The 21,991-nt window shown below is 42.3% G+C and overlaps 1 long non-coding RNA gene across 1 annotated transcript; it reads right to left on the bottom strand.

Annotated features, from left to right (window-relative positions):
• Positions 1–3,916: 3,916 nt before the first annotated feature.
• Positions 3,917–15,692, bottom strand: LOC122217321. The gene is made up of 5 exons (XR_006201404.1): positions 15,615–15,692; positions 8,256–8,438; positions 7,113–7,212; positions 5,237–5,391; positions 3,917–4,143 (listed from the first exon to the last, which is right to left on the bottom strand). It is a non-coding gene; the product is annotated as an uncharacterized LOC122217321 (long non-coding RNA).
• Positions 15,693–21,991: the final 6,299 nt, after the last annotated feature.

The following is a 21,991-nucleotide window of genomic DNA, read 5'->3' as shown; positions in this document are numbered from 1 at the left end:
GGCTGGCTGTGCAACAATCTCATAGACACGTCCCACTTATGTTGTAAAAGACAGCAAATAAAACAGGTATGATTTTGTGTGTCTCTCAATATATTTAAAAAACCCTAATGGTAAAAATTCATTCTGAACAGCTGTTTGGTGTCTACTAAGAAGAATGAAGAGAATGTGTTTAAATTTGAGTGGTAATTATTTTGACTAAACATTGAGGGTAATATCTTACTAAGTTGAAATAAGAGAACATATTTCTTAAGGAAAGCATGCAGTTTTATTCAACAGAGATGTTAAATTAATAGATAGAGTTCTCACCTCGAGGCAGCCCTAATGGAGTAAATGAACTTTTGAGTTAGTTCCAGACTTTTGATTTAAATCAATGCATTTTCATGTATCGATTTATTTTAAAGTTGTGTTGGAAATATTAACACATGATAAATCTTAGTCGTTGTATATCAAACCACTTAAACTAGACCCTTTCTTTTTCTAAACTTCAAAATGTGGTTCATCCTGGAAAACGGGAAGCCGACAATGTGACACAGTAAATCACAGCTATTTAAAACAGACTAATACATAGCAACAGCAGGTGGGTGTTAAGTTCTTATGCATAAAGAACAGAAAAGCTTAGGAGGGTTATTATTCCCTCGGTAAATCGTATTTCTACAGTTTCGGCTTATGTGACGTTAAGACAGAAGTCGTTCTGGCTTTCAGTTCAACGAACCCCTAACGGGTCCCATTCTTCATGCTTTTTGTCTCTTGCTGGCAGTTTGATCGGTCCATTTTGCAGACTACGTTTAGTGCTTATGGGCTAAATGGGCGCATCCGCCTCTCGCAGGACACGCATGCTTTGGAAGCTAAGACAGTACGCTGCCCATACCAGGAGGCTGTCAACCCAAGTTGTCGGCATTTACAAGGACAAGGGAGCCTCAGAGTGTGGTTCCTTCCCTCCGAGTGGCTGTAAACCACTCACCCAAAGCAGTTACAGCGTGGCACCGTAGGGCCGCCCGGCTCTGTTAGTGCTGCAGGAAGCCAGTCAGCTTAGAACAGACGCATCACACTGCTTGTTCTCTTAGTCATCTGGGTCAGGTTGAAGAGCAAAGCGGTGCCCAGTCGGCATCATGACTAATCCAGGATGAGGCAGTTAGCTTCGGCACTACCCGTGGCCGCCTCGTGGGACCAGAGCCTCAAGCCTCTTACGGAATGCTAGTGCCCACGTCTCAGGGCAGAAACACAACCCCCAACACGAGTGCAGATGTGAATTCACGTTGGGTTTGGAAGCAACGTGTGGCGGGAGGATGCGTGCTGTAGCCATTGAAGACTGTGGTGGGAGAGTTTATTTTTGTTCAGATGCAGACTGTTTCCCTCACATCACTTCAGTGTATTTCAAGTCACTCATCTGAAAGTCCTTCCTCTACCACAACAATTCCCGGGAGGTTTCTCCAAGGGTCCCGTCCATCTGGTAAACAGTCTGAGTGGTGGTTTCTAAAGGCTCACAAGGTTCCAGCCAGCATCTTTGCACAGTTGACCACCATGATCTTTACCATTGGAAGGGCTGTGTCTTTTCACTCCATGGGAGATCTGAAGTTAACTCTTGACCATGACATTGCGTACAATTCGCTAACCCAAGATATATTTAACCGAAGAATATATATCACATAAGGTATAGAGTTCTAACTATTTTCCTATAGTTACTTTAAAATTTACCTTGAAACTAATAGGAGCTTTCTCCAGACATATACCCAGGGCTGCGATTCAGCTCGTCTGTCCATATTTATTGTGAAAATACTGACTGACGAATTACCTGACAAGCCACAGCCTATTTATCTGAATGGCCTCCTGGATGTCCTCGCCCTGCCCGACCTGGGTTGTTCTGCAGAATGCCTCAGTGTTAGCTCATGAAATTCCTTAAAGATTTAAGCTCTAGAGTAACAGTCAGCTTCAAACCTGCCCAGAGGTAGAAGAGTTAGTGGCTTGTGCTGTTTGAATCGCGCCTGCAATATACCAGGTGCCCAACACATTTTAAAACGTCCTCCCAAAATATATTCAGAGTAGCTACGTGTGACTAGCCAGCTATGTGGAACTATTTACTAAACACACCATTAAGTTCTATAGAAATATACAGCAAAACAAATATGGACGTCCTTCTTTCTAGAGAAATGTACACTAAGCCTCTAGAAGACTTATGTTAGTATATGTAGCTAAGTCACTAACTCTTCCTCATTTTTAATCCATTGGTAACTATCTTTGGCTGGTATTTTGTTGGTTCCTTTTGGTTTGGTTTGGGTTTTTTTTTTTTTCCTCCAAAAATTAAAGAAAACAACTTCCTAGGCAAATCTTCCCCTGTGATAAATGCCCTCATACTTCCCAAGCCTGGGGCTCAAATCTGGTCATGCTGGGTCCCTGTGTAAAACATCGCTGTAGTTCCCATCATGTACAACACACAGAGCAGACACCAAAGCTCTCACAGATATGTCTCCAGCCTTCCTTTGCAGACTCCTCTTTTAGCCCACATTGCAGACACCGCACACTCCTCTTACGAAAACACTCACTTTGTCGGGACGCATCATCCGGTCCCCACCCTGGCCCTATGTTCCCACCTACACACGCAGCCCCCAGGGTCTTTGACTCCCTTTCTCTTCAGAGAAGCCTTCCCAGCCTCCCTCACCAGCACCGATCACGCACCTGCATGTACCTGCACAGCACTTAGCCTTTTCTTATGACTTTTGTTTTGAGCTACGCTGAAGTTTAATTGACAAATAAAATTGTACATATGCAAAGCGTGCTATATCATGATCTACTTGCACAGTATGGAAAGATCTCCCCCATCACACTAACGAACACATGCATCACCTCACACACTCACCTTTTTGTTTTTGTTTTCTTACGATGAAAACATGTAAGTTCTACTCTCTTAGCAAATATCATGTATACAATAGAATGTTATCAACTGTAGTCACCAGGGTACGTGTTAGATCCTGAGGCCTTATTCATCCTATGACTGATTGGTTGTACCTACCAATCTCTCCTGATTCCCCCTGCCCCCCGCTGCTGGAAACCACTTTCCTATTGTCTACTCTCCATTTCTGAGTTTGATTTTTTTTTGTTTTCACATATATACATCACACAATCACTTGCCATAAGTGAGGATAATAAGGTAGTAGTTTTGTCGTTTTGTTTTTGTTTTTGTTTTTTAAGAGCAGAAGCACCTTCTCTGTTGTCTCCAGCACTCAACGAAGTGATCTTCAGGGATAGCATGCACTTGATGTTTGTTGAATGAGTAGCTGAACTCCTGAGCAAATCAAAAGCACGTGGAAGGGATCTACTACCCTGTATCCATTCAAATGGTAGCATGGCCTAGTGGAAAGAGGTTGACATATGGAGTCTGAAGACCACTGTGACCTTAGCCAAGTCTTTTAGCTTCTCTAGATGTCTGTTTTTTCATCCATAAAATAGTGCTCACCACAGCCGCCTTGCAGGAAGAACACCGTGGGGCTCCGATGGGGAAGCCACACAAAGGCCGCGTTCCAATGTGGCGCAGATCCGATTGCTTTAGCTACTGCTGCGGTCTGTGCTTCTGTGTCTCGGGCAGCGAGATGGCTGGGATACCGCGTCCCCCGGAGGCCTCTGTGCCTGTTCGCCTCTCCACCGCAACTTGCCTCATCTACATGAATGCGCGTTACCTGTGGCAGTCAGGACACAGTCAGAACTCTTCACGGGGAAAAAAGTTGGGTGGCTTGTATCATAAACTCCTTTCTCTCTGATCCTTCCCAACCATCTCAGGAGAGCCTAGACCTGAGTGGTGACCCTAAGGGTAGGCGAGCCGGACAGACCAGTGCCCTGTTACCTGCAAGGCCACAGAAGCAAGAGCAGAGGCTGTGAGCTTCTTACTGGGAAGCACACACAGTCTTCGGAGAATGTATCACTACCTTGGTGTCCCGTAACGTCCTTGGGTACTGGTTTCCTTGTCATATAATCTTCCAGCCTCTTCAGACCCTGGATGTGTATAGTTCTAGCTGGAGGCTGATGGGGTGGTGGCTACGTGAACAAGTTTGACGAGGGGTAGCTATTTCACAACGCATACATATATCAGAACATCGAGCTGCACACCTTAAATACACACAATTTTTATTTCTTAATGATACCTCAATAAAGCTGGGTTTGGGGATAAAGATAAACAGAAAGAACAAAAATAGAAGTTGGACAAATATAGACCAAAGCGCTTTTTTTTTTTCCTAATGCTAAGTAATTGTGTTCCTTCTCACGATAAGCTGATTATGCTTACAGACTTTCCTTACCTTTACGGTAAGACTGCCCAGTAGATCATTTATTTTTTCTAATTCAATAAAAACACAGTATGAAATAGATATATACATAGGCAACATCGTTTTCACTATTACCTTTTTTCAGAAAATTATATTTATCCCTGGCCAACAAATAATTGACTGAATTTAAAAACCTCAACCAAGTTGAAATTAGAGGTTTCTCTGACATCTTACGGTCTACAGGTTGAAGCTGTTGTGATGACCAGTGTTTCCCCACTTTCCTCAATTTCACTGTAATCAGCCTTGGCTGCATAACAGGGACAGTCAGAGCCTTTAGAAAGCACCCAGAGATTGTGATTTTCATGATTTAGGCTGCGGACCAACATGGCTACTTTTTGTGAAACCTTTCTACATGACTCCAATGTGGAGCCAGAGTGAGCAGAATAATGTAAGCTGCCTCTAAGAGTTCTGATACAAGCATCCCCCCTCACTCATGGGGGTGTTCCAAGACCCCGGCAGAGGCGTGAAACCATGACGGTATTGAATCCTATATGCTCTATGTTTTTTGTCTACACACACAATTTATGACAAAGTTTAACTTGTAATTCGGCACAGTAGGAGACTAGCAATAATAACTCATAATTAAGTAGAACAATTATAGTAATATACTGTAGTTAGTTTTTTTTTTTAATTTTTAAATGTTTATTTTTGAGAGAGAGAGACAGAGTGTGAGCAGGGGAGGGTCAGGGAGAGAGAGAGAGAGAGAGAGAGAGAGAGAGAGAGAGAAACAGAATCTGAAGCAGGCTCCAGGCTCTGAGCTGTCAGCACAGAGCCCGATGTGGGGCTTGAACCCACTGACTACGAGATCATGACCCAAGCTAAAGTCGCGCTTCACAGAGTGAGCCACCCAGGCACCCCTATAATAATATACTGTAATAAAGTCTATGTGAATGTGGTCTCTCTCTCTAACGTCCTGTACTCACCCTTCTTCTTGGGGTGATGTGAGATAAATTGCCGAGTTGGTGAGATGAAGCGAGGTGAAGGATGTTGACATTGTGACGTAGCATTAGGCTACGATCGTCCTGGATGCTGTCAGAAGGAAGATCATCTGCTTCCAGACCTGGCTCACGACGGGTCACTGAGACCAGAGAAAGCAAAACCCCAGATCAGGGGGACTGCTGCTCTAACTTACAATTACTTCACCACCAGTAATCTTCAATGCTTTAAAAGGTGATGGCTGTTGCATAATATTTTGAAATTCAAAATTTAACTATTTGAATTGCCCACTTAAATTAAAAATTCCGTATATTAGAAATTACCTTGGTAGGGGTTGGAATGCAGATAGCAAATCTACTCTAATACTAGCAAAACAAAAGTAGATAATTCATCTTATATCCTATTTGCTTCATAACTTAATAGGAACGGCAGGCACCAGTGCATGTTACTTATGAATTTATCTGATACCTTCTTACTGTTGAAAAATCATCCAATATAGTTCTACAAACTCTCTATCATCTTCATTGTTTTATGCTTTATTCTTTAGAATGACTTAAAACATAACAAATTATATTTGTTAATTCAACCTTTAATACAAAGGTATAAAGATGGGCATTTTTCTCAAATTCTTTTTGAGAATATTCTCTTCTTTGTTCTAAGTGATTTCTCTTTTCTACGTAATCTTTAACAATGAGATCAAATTTCTAAAATAGGTTACCTTAATGAATGCCACTATTAATTATAAACCTGTATTAACTGCTATGACACATTTAAATAAATATGCTATCTAAATGAAAACGAGCATTTTAAGATCTAATTTAACAAAAAACATAAAAATAAAATAAAATCTAATTTAACTTGGTAACTTGAACATAATATACATTTACAAAATCCTTTTTGTCATATGATAAATATAAATTTTGTAAATATATCTAATTTAAGCATAGGACATAAAAATAACTATCTCTGCCTTCAGGAGTTTATAATTTAATTAGTAGCTCTCAATATATATTTGGCTCAGACTCCCTATGGAAAATTTAATAAATGTTACAGACTTAGAGAGAGTCCATATGTATCAGATTTCACGTATATTTTTGTGAACTTCATGTTTGCATGAAATCCTAGGGGTTACAAATACATTTCAGGTAAGGAATTATGTCTATTGGAAATACAGTGTAAGAAATATGCTTTCAGTTAGCATTGGGCTGTAGGAGACCCACTTAACAGAAAGATGATAGATACAGATAGGTAAATAGGTTAATATACAGAAAGGGTTTTTAACATGTGTGTGTGTATGTGTGTGTGTGTGTCTGTGTGTATGTGTGTGTATACACACATACACACACACACATTATATCTATATCTATATCTATATCTATATCTATATCTATATCTATATCTGTAGATTAGGCAAAAGTGTGAAGGGGACAATAATGTGTTTTGGGAAGCTGGGAAAAAAGGGGAGTATCCAGCTTCAAAGGGCAATTTGAGAGGGAAAAAAATCAAGAGTGCTTGGAAAACGTTGAGTTACATCTGCCATTTGTGGAAGAAAGTGGTGGAAAAGTACATGTTGGCCAGAACGTGACTGCCATTAGAAAGAACCTGAACCCTATAAGTGGGTCTTCAGAAGTTGCTGAAGGACACCTACCTGAACAGGGTTTGACTTGGAGAAGGAGGACAACGGGTCTGGCATAGGTCAGAGAAATGGGCAAGGTGTGGCCCCAAGTATGTTCAACGACTGTAGGGCACTTTGTTCTTTTGAAGGATGACTATCCATTCAGAGGACAGAGATTTGGCGTGGTGTTCCTGTCCCAGTGCGCAGTGTAGAACACCCTTGTCATCTGTTACTGTGCCGGGACTCACCTGTCTACACTCGCTCACTGCACTGAAGAAGTCAGGCTCAGCAAGGTTCATGGCGAAGCCCCTCAGAGCACATGACAGACGTGCGGAAGTAAGTCCGCTGCTGAAAAGTGGAACACAGCCCTGATCGGAATCCCATCGCACGTTTGCTGCGACACACTTGTCACGAGATGTGACAGGCAAATGGACAAGAGTCTGGATTCGAACACCTAGCCACCGAAGCCTCCTGGGGTTCCGTTCTCCTTTCTCATCTCTCTTTCGACCTCTTGAAAGAACACTTGGGGCACCTTCTTTACCACCTGTGCCCTGCTCTGCCCTCGCAGCTTCTGGGCCGCCAACTCTGTCTCCTTACTTATGCCTCTCCTCCTTAGTTTGCACCTTCCCTGCCCCGTAAGTGAGGGACCCCAGCAAAGCTCTGCTCTCATGCCCTCTCCCTGTGCTCTCCCCGCTGGGAGCCCTGTCCCTCCAGGGCCTTGCTAAGAAGGTGCTCGACACAGGAGCTCTCTGCCCTCTTTCTGCCCCCTTCCTCTGGGCCAGTGGGCACTTCTGCCTGTTGCTCGGGTCACCCTGTCCCTCTCCTCCCCTGTACACATTGGAGCCTACATCCTGATTCCCTGAACTTCTCTCTGCATCACCGCCTCGAATCCCAGCACGAACTCCTCCCCCTCCTCTCCTCCCCCTTCCTCCTTCTCCCTCCACCTCTTCTGCCTCCTTTTCCTCTTCCCCTTCCCTCCTCCTCCCTCCTCCTCTTTCCGCTCCCTTCTCTCCCTCCTCCTCCCTCCACCTCTCCCCCTTGCCCTTTCCTCCTCCACCCTTCCTCCTCCTTCTTCCACCACTTTCCCCTCCTCCCCCATCCACCTCTTCCCCCTCCTCCTCCCTCCACCTCTTCTCCCTCCCTCCTCCTCTTTCCCCTCCCTCCTCCTCTTCCCCCTCCCTCCTCCTCTTTTCCCTCCCTCCTCCTCCCTCCACCTTTTTCTCCTCTGTCTCCTCCCTCTCCTCCTCCTCCTGTCTTGACCATATGGTTTCTCTGCTGCAGAAGTCCTCCTTTCTTCCTACTATCTCCAACTCATATACATCCCGAGAGTACTCTGTCCCAAAGTGCTGTCTCCCACATCTGATAACTATGGAACCCGCTCCTTTCCATACCAGTCATGCTGCTCTTGACTAGTACTGTCTTGTGCTGTTCATGCAGCTCTTGACTAGTACCGTCTTGTGCTGTTCATGCAGCTCTTGACTAGTACTGCCTTGTGCTGTTGATTCTTTTCATCGGAGCTCCCTTTCAGATGCAGGAGCCACTGGCCAACCATGGCTGGTGTCAGTGGAGATGACCTGTGGGTATAAAATACGGCAGGTTTCAAGGCAACAGGAATATACTGCTATGTGTGTGTGTATGACTGTAAGACATTATATGCTAAAATATTTTCATCATTTTTTCAACCCTTTAAATGTGTCCACCAGAAAGTTTTAAATTACATATGTGGTCACATGGCTCGCCCCTATTTTCTTTCTACTGACAATGCCACTGCATGTCATTTTGGTCTCACACTGAGATTGGGAGGGCCTCTCCGACAGGACCACGTGAAGTGATTTCTAGAATGGTAGCTACAACCTCACCTTGTTTCTCAAGATAGGTCTCCTACCAACTCCTAATGTCTGAAACCCTCGTATACAAGCCAAACTCTGGGTTTAGCATTTTGGTTTATAAAGCAAAATCTCCACAAGATGTAAATGTTGCCATTTATTCTTCAGTCTGAATGCATTAACTTGACTGCTTCTTGGAAGTAAACAAAGAATAGGGATTATATGAGATTCTCCAGTGATTAAGGGAGAAAGAATAATGCCAGAGAAAACAGTGCACGTCTATGGATTATTATTATTATTATTATTATTATTATTATTATTATTTTCAATTCACAAGATTGCCTTGGACCAGCCTTTGAGATCTTGTGTAAGAGGCCTGGATGTCACTCAGTAGATTGCCAAGAATGGCAATTTCATCAGTTCCAATTTTTTCAACGTCTGGTACTAGGACCAACATGAGTTTTCCGAGGGAGAATAACACAGGCAATTGTCACTTGCAGACCTACCACCTCTGAAAAAAGAAAACTGTTGGGGCACCTGGGTGGCCCAGTGGGTTAAGCATCCGGCTCTTGATCTCGGCTCAGGTCATGATCTCACAGTTCATGGGATCAAGCCCTTCATTGGGCTCTGTGCTGACAGCGGGGAGCCTGCTTGGGATTCTCTCTCTCCCTCTCTCTCTGCCCCTCCCCCCACCTTTCAAAATAAATAAATAAATTTAAAAGATAATTTTGAAAAAAAAAAGAACTGTTTGCGGTAGGGTAGAAGAATGTTATATTCAGCATACTCCAAAATCAATATTTAAAAATGAAATCTTTGCCTTTGATAAAAGTAGAACTTCAGCACAACCAGCTTCCAAACTCATAGTGGTGACAAAGAGGAAGAGGTCTGTACTACTTACGAATGGATCCCTACCAATGATGGCCTTAGTTGTGGAGAGCTTAGTCAACATAGGCTTCCCACAAATTAAATCATAATGTAAAATAGGCGATATGATTATTATTTTTATTAGATATTTATTTATTTAAATTTATTTTAAAAACTTTCTGTGTAATTGTTCTTGGAAAACTCCACTTGGAGTATCATGTTTTTTAATGGACAGAAATGCTCAAACCTGGACATGAAGCAAGCATGCTATTAAAATCATTAAGATCATTGGGGCGCCTGGGTGGCTCAGTCATTTGAGTATCCGACTTTGGCTCAGATCATGTTATAGGTTTGTGGGTTCAAGCCCTGCAGCGGGCTCTGTGCTGACAGCTCAGAGCCTGGAGCCTGCCCCAGACTCTGTGTCTCCCTCTCTCTCTCTGCCCCTGCCCTACTCATGCTCTGTCTCTCTCTCTCAAAAACAAATAAATGATAAAAAAATTTAAAAATCATTATTTAAAGCTTTTGAAAAGGCAGTTACTATCGAGAACTAAAATAATTTTTAAAAATTTAAACTCAATGAAACTAAATACCTTTATTGCATTTGTTCAGTGTGAAAACAAAACATGTTGTAAGTGGTTCTAGTTTTTGCAAATGCCTTTGTATTTCTTCGATTCACTCAATGATACCCCGAAGAGTCCGAGGGAATTTTAATTACAAGATTAGCAAAGATAAAGCAGAATTCTGGATTAATTTTTCCTCTCGTCTTTAGAGAAAATGCCATTATTGCTTAAAGACTACAGTCAGCATTATTTACCTCCTGAGATTCTTTAACATACCTACTTCTCTGAATCACCCCCTAATGTAAAATGTCTGCATCGTTAATTGCTAAGAAAATTGAAAATATTTTAACATTATACCTTGACCGCACCTGGTTATGAAATGTATTGCTATCAAGGTGCCTGGGTGGGTGGCTCTGAGCTGACAGCTTGGAGCCTGGAGCCTGCTTTGGATTCTATGCCACCCTGTCTCTCTGCCCCTCCCCCACTTGTGTTCTCTCTCTCTCCTCTCTCTCTCTCTGAAATATAAATAAACATTAAAATAAATTTAAAAAAGAAATCTTTTACTATTGTCTTGGTAAGTGTGGGTCAGTAACTTAACACTTAATAATAATGCACACTGTACCAGAGTCCTTTCGATGTGCTTTTGTCAAATCCCTGATATCATTTGCAATTTTCTTTAACTAGGAAATTCTATTTTCAGAGTCATTTCTTGTGAAATAAAGTTTTAACTCAAATGATTCTTTAGGGATTATTCTTCAGGTTTTATTTCATTAGCTATTTTTAAACTGATTAATTCTAAGCAGGAAGCTTACAATTTTTCAAGTTCATTTAATTTTCTTAGCAACAGGTATTGCAGGAATGAATAGATGGAGTCCTTTCTGGTTTTTGACTAGAGTTTAAACAACAGGTGTTGAAAATGACAACAAACCAAACAAAAACAAACAAATAAATAAATAAACAAAAAAAAACCTAAACAAAACACACACAAATAATGGAGACTTCATAAAAATTTCACGTCTCCTAGGCTATATTAAGGAATAAATGCTGTCTTCTTTGTTCCTCTAGAAATTGAGCCATGTTTTATAGATGATGTGCGGGAAGCTTATTCATGGCAAACTTAAAATCATGGTGACAAAAGATTAGCTTTAAAATGGCTACGGGCAAACACATATACAATAAATCCTACTTCAAATAACAGTTAAAAATAAGTATGTGAATCTCGCGGTCCGTGAGTTCGAGCCCCGCATCAGGCTCTGGGCTGATGGCTCGGAGCCTGGAGCCTGTTTCCGATTCTGTGTCTCCCTCTCTCTCTGCCCCTCCCCCGTTCATGCTCTGTCTCTCTCTGTCCCAAAAAAATAAATAAAAAACGTTGAAAAAAAAAATTAAAAAAAAAAATAAGTATGTGATAAACACACAGTCTTTTTCCTGTTCCATTTGTTAAAGCTATAGTTTATTACACTGATGAAATCCAAGATGAACTTTTCCCCACACTTTAGTGTCTCCAAAAGGAGGATCACATATTCGGCATCATTGTGTCTTTGTTCTTTCTCAACGGTATGTTACAGAAAGTAAATCTGCACCCTGCACTCAGCAGTGTCTGAGATTTGACGAAGTACTCTAAAGGTACTTGTTGATCTGATTTAAAAAATTTTTTTAAGTATATTTATTTATTTTGGGAGAGACACAGAGAGAGTGAGCAGGGGAGGGCCAGTAGGAGAGGGAGAGAGAAAATCCCAAGCAGCTCAAACTCACCAACCATGAGATCACGACCTGAGCCGAAACCAAGAGATGCTTAACCAACCGACTGAGCCACCCAGATGCCCTTTGTTGATCTGATTTTAGACACTTCCCTTTCCCCAGATGTTAAGACTCTGTATTGCTTCTTCTCGTTTCCGGCCTGCCTTTCCTTCCCTGGGCTCCTGTGCACATGAAGAGTTCTAGAACCTTCTCCTAGCTCCGCATGTGCCTTTCCTGAGGTGCAGAGCAAAGACAATGATAGGGAAGAATAAACACTGGGTGTCGCAGGCATTAAAATGTGTATTCATTAATTTTATAGAAGTAACGTAAGTAAGATAATTTCAGACGAATATGACACTGTAAGCTGCAGCCTTACACTGTACGAGTTTACACATTAACAGATCTAGCGAAGGCCTGCAAGCATTCGGCAAACATATTTGGTTTGAAGGACTTAAAGGCGGTAAGTGACAGGAAGCTGAGCATTCACACACGGAATCAGCATTTCTGAAGACAGTCTGGCAGCTCGGCTGTAACTAGAAGATGACAGGAGATGAGACTGCGGACAGAAAAGCATGAGGAAAGAGCATCGCATCCAAGGCTGCGTATATGCCTCCGATACTTCAACCGCAGATATTTGTTTATGACTTCACGTTGAAAGCCTTGTCAGCAGGACGGCTGACGGCTGCCCGGGTGAGAGATCCCAGCCTCTGTCTGCCCCCATCCCCACACAAAAGTCACCCACTACCCACCAACAAGAGTAGTCCCGGGACAGCTCAGGAGTCCACGGAAGCTGTGGCAACACAGTGTCGCGACACTCCTGAGAATAAGTGCACAAAGGGAGTAGCGGGGGCCACTCCGTTTGCCTGCATCACCCCACCCCCAGCGCCCCCCTGGAGGGAGGGAAGTCCTCCCCGGGCTTCTCTGGCAGGGAAAGGTGCGAAGTTGCTGGGGACATGGACGCAGATGAGGTGTCTGGAGATGGCTAGCAATGAAGACAGGCGAGGCTGTCACCGTCAGCCACATGGCAGGAGTGACCTTATTGCTCAGGGCGGCCGCGACTCTCAGTGTTGAGGAAAGCCAGAAGCTTTCCTAGCTGTGCTCCTGAGTCCCAGCCCCCAGCCCAGCTGCCAGGACCCCCATGAGCGCTGCCACGGGCACTCCAGCCTGACACACGGCCCGCAGCCCACGCATGCGCCTGCGGCTAGCCCTGGCCACTACCACCAGTGCCACCGTCTCCACCACATGTGCCCACGGTGGGCCCCTGCCCTCGTGACACCTTGCAGGACACCCTACAATTCGGTGCATGCACGTCACTGGCCCCACTCACCACGGGCACCTGACACCTGCCCCAGTCCCTCACTGCTGGACCTGGGAGTGCTGCCGGGGACCCCACAGATCCCCCAGGCCTTGGGGATGCCCCGCGGCTCTTGCCACCAAGCAAGCACCACGCAGCTGGCGACGCTGTAGACCACGGCTGTTTGAGCAGGTGGGCCACCACACCCCCCACACATGCCTGGAGCCATGGCAGGCTCCAGCGTGCACCCCTAGCAAGTAGAGGTCTCTCCTCACTGAAGCCAGTCCACGAAGTGTGAACACACGACAGGTTCTTCCAATGTGCGGACACGTGTGGAGCTCACAGGGATCACAGAGAATCGGGGAGACGTGAAGCCATCACACACATACAACAAACGTCCAATAACTAACCCCAAAGTAGTTGGAGATCCGTGAACTGACCGACATAGGATTTGAAATAATTGTTCTGAAGAAGCTCGGAGTGCTACAAGAGACACAGATAAACTATTTAACAAAATCAGGAACACAATACAAGAAAAAAAATGGCAAGTTCAACAGAGAGAAAACACAAGAAAGAACCAAGGACTACAAAATGCAAGAGCATTTCATGGCAGACTCCGTCAGGCAAAAGAAAGAACCAGATGCCTTCGGAAGATGTCTAAACAAGCAAGAGATACTCAACATCATGCATCGTCAGGGAAATCAGAACCACAATGAGATACCACCTCACATTTGTACGTGATCTCAACTATATGTGGGATCCAAAAAAATAATAATAAATTCAATTCATTTTAAATTAAAAAAAAAAAGTGAAGCTTTTAGGCACAGAGCCAGGGGCTTGGGGTGCAGAAAATGGGGACATATCAAAGAATACAAATTTTGACTCATGAGATGAATACGCTCTGGAGACCTAATATACAGCACAGTGACTACAGTTAATACATATTGTTTATTTGAAATTTGCTATGTTAGTAAGTTTCTAGTGTTCCTACCACATACACATAACTGTCTGAGATGATGGGTGTGTTAATTAGCTTGATCGTGATAATCATTCCACAACGTGTGCATATATATCAAAACATCACCGTAAATCCATGCAATTTTTATGTGTCACCCTACTTCATTACAATAAAACGTATCTACGGAAAGTGTTAGTCTGAACAAGTTTGAGCATGCCTTTCGTGTATGCTTACATGTCCACTACCCAAGGAAAGAGGGGGCATTGCTGAGGCTTCACAGAGTTTTAGAACATATAATTATTAATGTGGTAAAATTTCCAAAAATACGCATCACTTACCAATATCTATACGCAAAGAGAAAAATGGCCTCACGCATAACAGCATAGCTGCCGTGTGTTAGAATGTCCACCCCATTCACATGTGTTATCTTATTCAAGGCCCCTTGAATTTGTCTCTGTCTTTGGAATTAGAGTTGATGACCAGACTCATCACATCTTTTGTACCGTCATTTGAGTTCAGTCCTCTGACCTAGCTCTACTGCATCATCTCAGGCTCAATCTCTCTTAGCTCATGCTGAGCGACGAGTATCATGTGAGGGTTTTTTTTTTCTGCCACTTTCCCATGACAGAGCATACAGCTCCTGAAAGGGGCTGCTAATTCATCTTTGTCTGAGAGACCCATAGTTGCATTTCTGGTTATCATGATCAAATTCCAATTTAAATAATTCATTAGCTACAGCTATTAGCTTCAAACCAAGTTCGAAAGAAATAAAATTTGTGATATCCACCATGCATATTTTATGAAAACAGTATACAGTTATAGTTACTGAAGCCCAGGCCCTGTGTGTATACATTGTAAGATGTATTAAAATATGAACAATACACATAAAAACAACTAAGACTCTTCTCTACTTGCCAGTGTGGTATTCGTGTTTCCTCTTAGGGTGCTCGCTCTCTCTCTCTCCATTTTTAAAATTAAATCCTTTATTTTTTGGAGTACATTTAGATTCACAGCAATGTTGAGCAGAATGTATAGAAACGACTCATGTTCCCCCTGGTTCCCACAGGTACACAGCCACCCCCCTCCATTATCAACATCCCCCACCAGATGGTACATTTGTTATAATCGATGAGCCTACACTAACACATCATTATCACCCATTATCATTGTTAGGGTTCACTCTTGGTGTAGAACATTCTGCGGGCTTGGACAAATGTATAAAGGCACGTATCCACCATTAAAGCATCATCTAGACCAGGTTCGCTGCCCTGAAAATACCCTGCGCTCTTGTTTTGTAAACAGTGTAAAATTGACAACATTATCAAATCTATTTCTGTATTTATTGAACCAGGAGAACAAAAGAACTAACGTTTCCGTACACGTATCTACTACATGTACCTCATAAATAAATGTGTCTGGTAGAGTCTGTAACAGTAACGGAAGGAGGCTATAGTGATCATTGACCGTAATGTGGGGAACACATAAACAGCAGCAAGGGAGATATGGCTCACCTGCATTTTGTTAGTCTATCACCGTGTTCTTCCGCAGTCTTTGCAGGTCATTTAGTTGTTTCTGATGAAAATTTCCCGCCACAGTCATCTACCTACTGTATTAAAAAGCAACATCGGATTCAAGGAAAGTCTCACTTTGCGAAGATGAACTACAGGCTGACACAAGACTAAATGGACTATGTTTCTTTAGTTTTCAAGACTACCATCTTGGCTATTTTTTTCTTTTTAATTCTCTCCTTTGATTTCAAGCGCTCTTGTGCAAATACAGGAGGTAAAGTGAATGCTGGCAAAGAATCTTTAATTAAATACCACCGCCTAAATTCGGAAGTCAGAGACCTGAAAAGGAGAAAGTGCCATTGATTTTCCTGGACAGGGTGAAGAGATTGTGGGGCATCCAAACAAAGTAGCTTAAGAAAATCTTAGTAACCGAGAGGGTACTTTCTGTTGGCAGAATCTTGGATTGACTTAAGAGGAAAAGTACCATTCTATGCAAGGAGGTTGGTAAAAATAAACCAGTCACAGTGTCAATAAAAGATGTTAGAATCAGTAGTGGGAGTGTGGCAACAGGCAGCCACAAAAAGATGACATTTAAAAATTACAGGGGAGCCCTTTCATGTAATGCTAAAATAATTCCAACTTCTTTGTTACTAAAATAGTTCTAGGAATTAAAAAATACAATTTGCCACGAGGACTGAGATTCAGAAGGTCAAATTAAGAAAATTAGGTTCATGGCAAGATGGTATCTTTTTCCCCCGGAAGAAAATCACACCAGCCTACTTTAGGGGGATAAACACACAGTTCATTACTACTAATCGGCTTATCTCGAGAGAGAAAAAAAAAAAAAAATCAATGATTATAGATAGCCATTGTTTGTGATAAGGACAGCAGCACACAGGTAAAGGAAATGCAATTTTTATTACAGCAACAGTCTCTGCTCCCATCCAATGGAAGGTCAAAATAGAGTATGTGACTACGGTAAGTTGCATAATTATTTAATGTAAATAATTCTGTGAAACAGACACTGGGAGGAAATGTCCCATGCCATGCTTCATAGAGAACAACCCAAAATGACTTAGAGTTTGTCCTTCATGTGACACTGTTCCTACACGCATTTATAAGACAGAGGGACTATCACAGAAGAACCATGAAGAAGCCTGGTTTTTGTTTCTTTTTTTTTTTTTTTACATTTAACTTATTTTTGAGGGAGAGAGGGACAGAGTGCAAGCAAGGAAGGGCAGAGAGAGAGGGAGACACAATGTGAAGCAGGCTTCAGGCTCTGAGCTGTCATTACAGAGCCCAACGCAGGGCTCGAACCCATGAACCAGGAGATCATGACTTGAGCCGAAGTCAGATGTGGAACCCACTGAGCCACCCAGGTGCCCTGACAAAGCCTGTTTATACAGTTGCCATTCTACCCACCAGGAACTGAAGCTGGGCCAAAAGCACATATGTGCACAAATTCATCACTAAGTGGTCAAGATGAATCTGAAGTCCAAGCTCCCCTCTTGAGAAGCTTCCAGAAGCAAGACATAAAGGCTCCAAGGTCTAGGGAAGGAGGAGGTTTGGCTCTGACAGAGCCAGACCATCGGGCTGGTCTGGAGGTGACAGGAGGCAGGGCCCAGGGTGGTAATTAGGGGAAGGGGGCAGATACACTGGATCTGAAATTCTTCTCAGACCTTAAGAGTGAGGAATATTTGTGTTGTTATCTTTAACTGCTAAGAAATGTTCCATCATTTGACAAACCCATTACTTACCTACCCATCCTTTTCATTAGGGAATGATGGGATACTTCCAAGTTTTGTTTCTTCAAAATGGTGGTGAAAAACCAGTTGTGTTAATGCACGTAGAGAATGACACAGCTAATGTGAACCACCATCAATATTTTTATGAACACGTCAAGATGCAGTGGCGTGGGAGGGTTTTATGAGTATTAAAATGGTTCAAGGTATGTAGGAAGCATATAGTGCTTGACACACGGGGTTTGTGTTATTGAACTAGTTTCATGTCCACTGCAAATTAGCTCTTTGAATTTCTCCTCCTTCCCTATTTTTTCTTTACCCAAAGCACTTATTCCCACTGAGAACCCATATATTTTACTCATTTACTTGCCTTTTGTTTATCTCTTTGCCTTGGAAGGAAAAGTGTAAGAGGGAAGGGATTTTTGTCTGTTTTATTTACAATTGTGTTTTCAGTACTTAGAACAAGGATGGATACAGATTAGGAAATTAATACAGATTTTCAACATGAGTAGTGACAGAAAGTATCACTATAAATTATCTCCAAGATTAGCTAAGAACTCGCATTTTATCTGTAGTACTATCCTAAGGCTAACGTTATGCTCGTCCTCCTTCTAAGTGTTTTCCTTTGTCCATGTGTCTAATACTGAAAGCAAGCTTGTCCAAGGTATAAACCATTTCTCCGCTGAGTGGACCAGGGAACCAGGAGGTTAAATCTGCCCATGGAGAGAGTTAAATCAGGAGCTGAATTGGGCTCTTCTGACTCTCCTTCTTCTTCTTCTGCTTCTGCTTCTGCTTCTTCTTCTGTTTCTTCTTCTTCTTCTTCCTCCTCTTCTTCTTCTTCTTAAGTATAAGAATTATCTGTGACTAAAAAAATGCAGAACTTGTCTTTTACTCTAGGGCTGGATAGAATCAATACTCTTGCACACCGGAACATATACATGGTAACACATTTTAAAACATGTTGCATTGGGGTGCCTGGAGCACCCATCATTCCCTAATGAAAAGGATGGGTAGGTAAGTAATGGGTTTGTCAAATGATGGAACATTTCTTAGCAGTTAATGATTGCTCGGTCAGTTGAGCAATCAGCTCTTAATTTTACTTCAGGTCATGATCTCATGGTTCTTGGGATCAAGCCCCATGTCGGGCTCTGCACTGACGGCGTGGAACCTGCTTAGGGTTCTCTTCTCTCCTTCTCTCTCTGCCCCTCCCCCACTTGCACTTTAAATAAATAAATAAACATTGTATGATGTATTTGTGAGGGTTCTCCAGAGAAATAGAACCAAAGGAGACAGATGATAGATAAATAGATGATAGACAGATACATAGATTGATAGATAGATAGATTGACTGATTTATTATAGGAATTATCTCCCACGATTATGGGGGCCAAGTTCCCATGATCTGCCATCTGCAAGCTGGAAGACCAAGAACAAAGAACCAGTGTGACATTCTGTTCAAGAGAGCCAGGAGTTGCCAACGTTTGAGGACAGTAGAAGACAGGTGTCCTGCCAAGCGAGGGCCAACTGCCTTCCCTCCAACCATTTGTTCTATTCACGTGGGATGATGGTTATCTGCATTGATGAGGAGATATATGTGTATATATATATATATACATATATATATATATATACACATATATACGTATACACACATATATATTTGAATTGGATAAACATATATATTAGATTGGATAAATATATATACTAGATAAATATATATATATATTTGAATTGGTAAAGTGAGTTAAAAAATGTGTAGGTATATATATATACACACACACATACACATATATATGTGTATATATATATGTACATTTTTTAACTCACTTTACCAATTCAAATGCTAATTTCTTTCAGAAACAGCCTCACAGACACATCCAAAAGTAATATTTTACCAGCTATCTGGGTCTCCTTTAGCCAGTCAAGTTGACACACAAAATTAACCATCACATATAAGTGTTTCTAGATGCATTCTAAAATCAAATCCTAGGGTTAGCAATTGTGAGTCAATATTCACACAACATGCATTTTTTTAAAGCTTTATATAGAAGTCAATTGTAGGATCCTTGTTGAGTGATGTCTGTCACTCAATATTCAAAGACGGCAAGAAAACATTAAGGAACCACTGACAATATGTCAGTTAACACGTGCCCTGTTCAAGGGAGGTCTGACCTGTGAATGGGTCAACTGAGGGACACTCTTTATCGGCAAGATCTATGCAGGTGCACCGTGGATCCACAGGGCCAGAGTTGCTACCGTATTTCCTTATCACCTCTCACGTTCATACCCATACTGCCTGTTCTAGGAAGTAAAGACATAATTTCCCTCCTTTCCCGCATATTACGCACCACTGGGAAGTGATAGTTCTTACATTGAGAACAGAGGTTATACTGCGGGGCTAAGCAAAGTAATTGGAGACTTCTGTGTCTAACAGCAAAGGTAAGATTGTTGAAGAGCGTGTTGTTGTTACTCTGCCAGCAGCTGCTCCAGACCTATTGTCATGGTAGAAGCCAGGTGCAGTGTACCTTTGCAATCATCGTTTCACCCCCCAATTGTAATGGGCCGGGAGATCTGACTCCCAAAGATCAGCCAGCAGCGTTAGGCAGATTACTACAGAAGACACTTTTATATGGAGCAGTATTACCAGTGTTTCAAGTCAGAGGCAGACCTGTTCTTACGCTGTCCAACAGTCTTTGCTAATCTGTTGAGCACCAAGCATAGACGGAGGTGTCACAGACACCACGTATAACACGGGGAGATGTGGAATTATGGGCTGAACACAAAATTGAAGCCTCCAACCCTCAACGTGAAATGCAGCCTTCCCATTACACACATCAATTAAATTTTTTAAGCAGTAGATCAGTAGTGTAATAATCTTAAATAATTAAGTATCTTTATTAAATATTAATTTAATGCATTGGAACCCAATAATAACATTAACATTCTTTCTCTTAAACAGCTTGTATATACTTCTGAGTTTCTTCATTATCCTACACACATATACATACATAGATGTACATGCTCACATCAGTAGATACACACACACTTGACCAAAAACAGATTTTAAAAACTCTCTACTACCTGAACCAGGTTGTGAGTAAAAATAAACAAATAAATTCTACGATACGTTTCTCAGTTTACAGTAAGTTTCAAAATAATTTTGAATCACTCTCTGGACCAGCATGTGTGGTCGGATAAGGGGCCTGAATGTGGGGCATCACTTACAATCCCTGGGACTCTGCTTTAATCCTGGTATTTCAGTGCTTGGCTTTTTAGATTTCATTCTTGAAAGTTCAGTTTATCTGGTAGTATGTTTTATCTGCTTTTTCTTTCTATCTTAAAAAAAAAATCGATTCAGGATCTAACTTAGCTCTAACAAGCAAACAAATGAAAAAGCTCTTAAAAACATGAAGGGAGCTGAAACACAGTTTTCATGGCGGACTCCCAGAGCATAAAGCCAGCGTCTGTATGGAGTGCTCTAAGTTTTCAGATTTCCAGGAAATGTTGCCCATTTATCACCATCGGGTTTATGAATCTCTTTTATTTTCTTGGTTAAGCAGCTATCCTGAGAAATGACTTGGTCTAGTAAAACTAGCTTGTTTTTAACGTCATTGAAAGGAATGGCTGAAAAAAATCCTTGGCAAGACCACCTCATCAGTTTATTGACCAGGAGCCCGGAATTCACGGAGGTTAAATGACTTGCTCAAGGTTATTTCAGCAGAAGGCTAAGCTTTCCTCAAGATTAGTGCAGCTTGTTCTCAAGTTTTTGCCCTGCAAGGTGGCCTCAGGCAAAAGTGCTAAAGGACAGAGTTAATCTCCTCCTGGAGACTCCTGTTCCCAGGGCAACCACCACAGGGGACCCTCACTCAGGGCTGTGCCTGGAGCTTCCAGGGGGAGCTCTGTCCTCCCTGGCCCTCTTTCCCCGGCGGTATCCATTTTTAAGTGTTTCTGGCCCCGGGATCGGAAACTCATCCAATGACCTGAAGACAAAAGAGGGTTCCATATGAGCCCATACGATTAGTCTGAAACAAATTTAGACAGTGTACACTGTGCACTCCCATAATATTACTATTGTTCTTTACCTATCCGCCAAGTTCATTAAGAGCAAGGGTTTGGAGTCAGTTGAACGGTCGCGAATCTCAGTTATTCCTCAGGGGAGCTGAACAATGTTGGCAGATCACTTACTCGCTGAGAGGTTTAGTTCCCCTACTTACAAAACAGGGATAATGGAAATCTACTCACGGGTTGGGAGAAATCGAGGAAACGCTTCATGTCTAAAATATAAGCGCACAACGAATGTCGTCGTTGTTGGTGCTGAGTATCCGATTCCATCCGCATACTCTGTACATATAAATTCTGTGCTTTATAAATAACTTCGACCCACCCACGATTTGTGCTTCCTTCACTCGCGCCGGCTTGGTGGTCATGATTCTAACTTCTGGTTTCTTCCAACACGTATTTCCGGTGATAGTTTTTGTTCCTGAGGTTTACACTCACATAATAATCCCGTGTTAAGTTCTGAAGAGCCGGACTCTCACCCAGCCCTATTGTCCGTGTTGGTGTACGTGTTCATCCATGACGCACTCACCTGTGGCGGCAGGTTTCAGTTTCCCTGCAAGGGACTGTGGCTGCCAGGCA

This window comes from Panthera leo, chromosome B1, assembly GCF_018350215.1.
Source record: "Panthera leo isolate Ple1 chromosome B1, P.leo_Ple1_pat1.1, whole genome shotgun sequence".
NCBI lineage: Eukaryota > Metazoa > Chordata > Mammalia > Carnivora > Felidae > Panthera > Panthera leo.
Note: the sequence above shows the minus strand (reverse complement) of the source record. Positions and strands in the feature narration are given on the sequence as shown.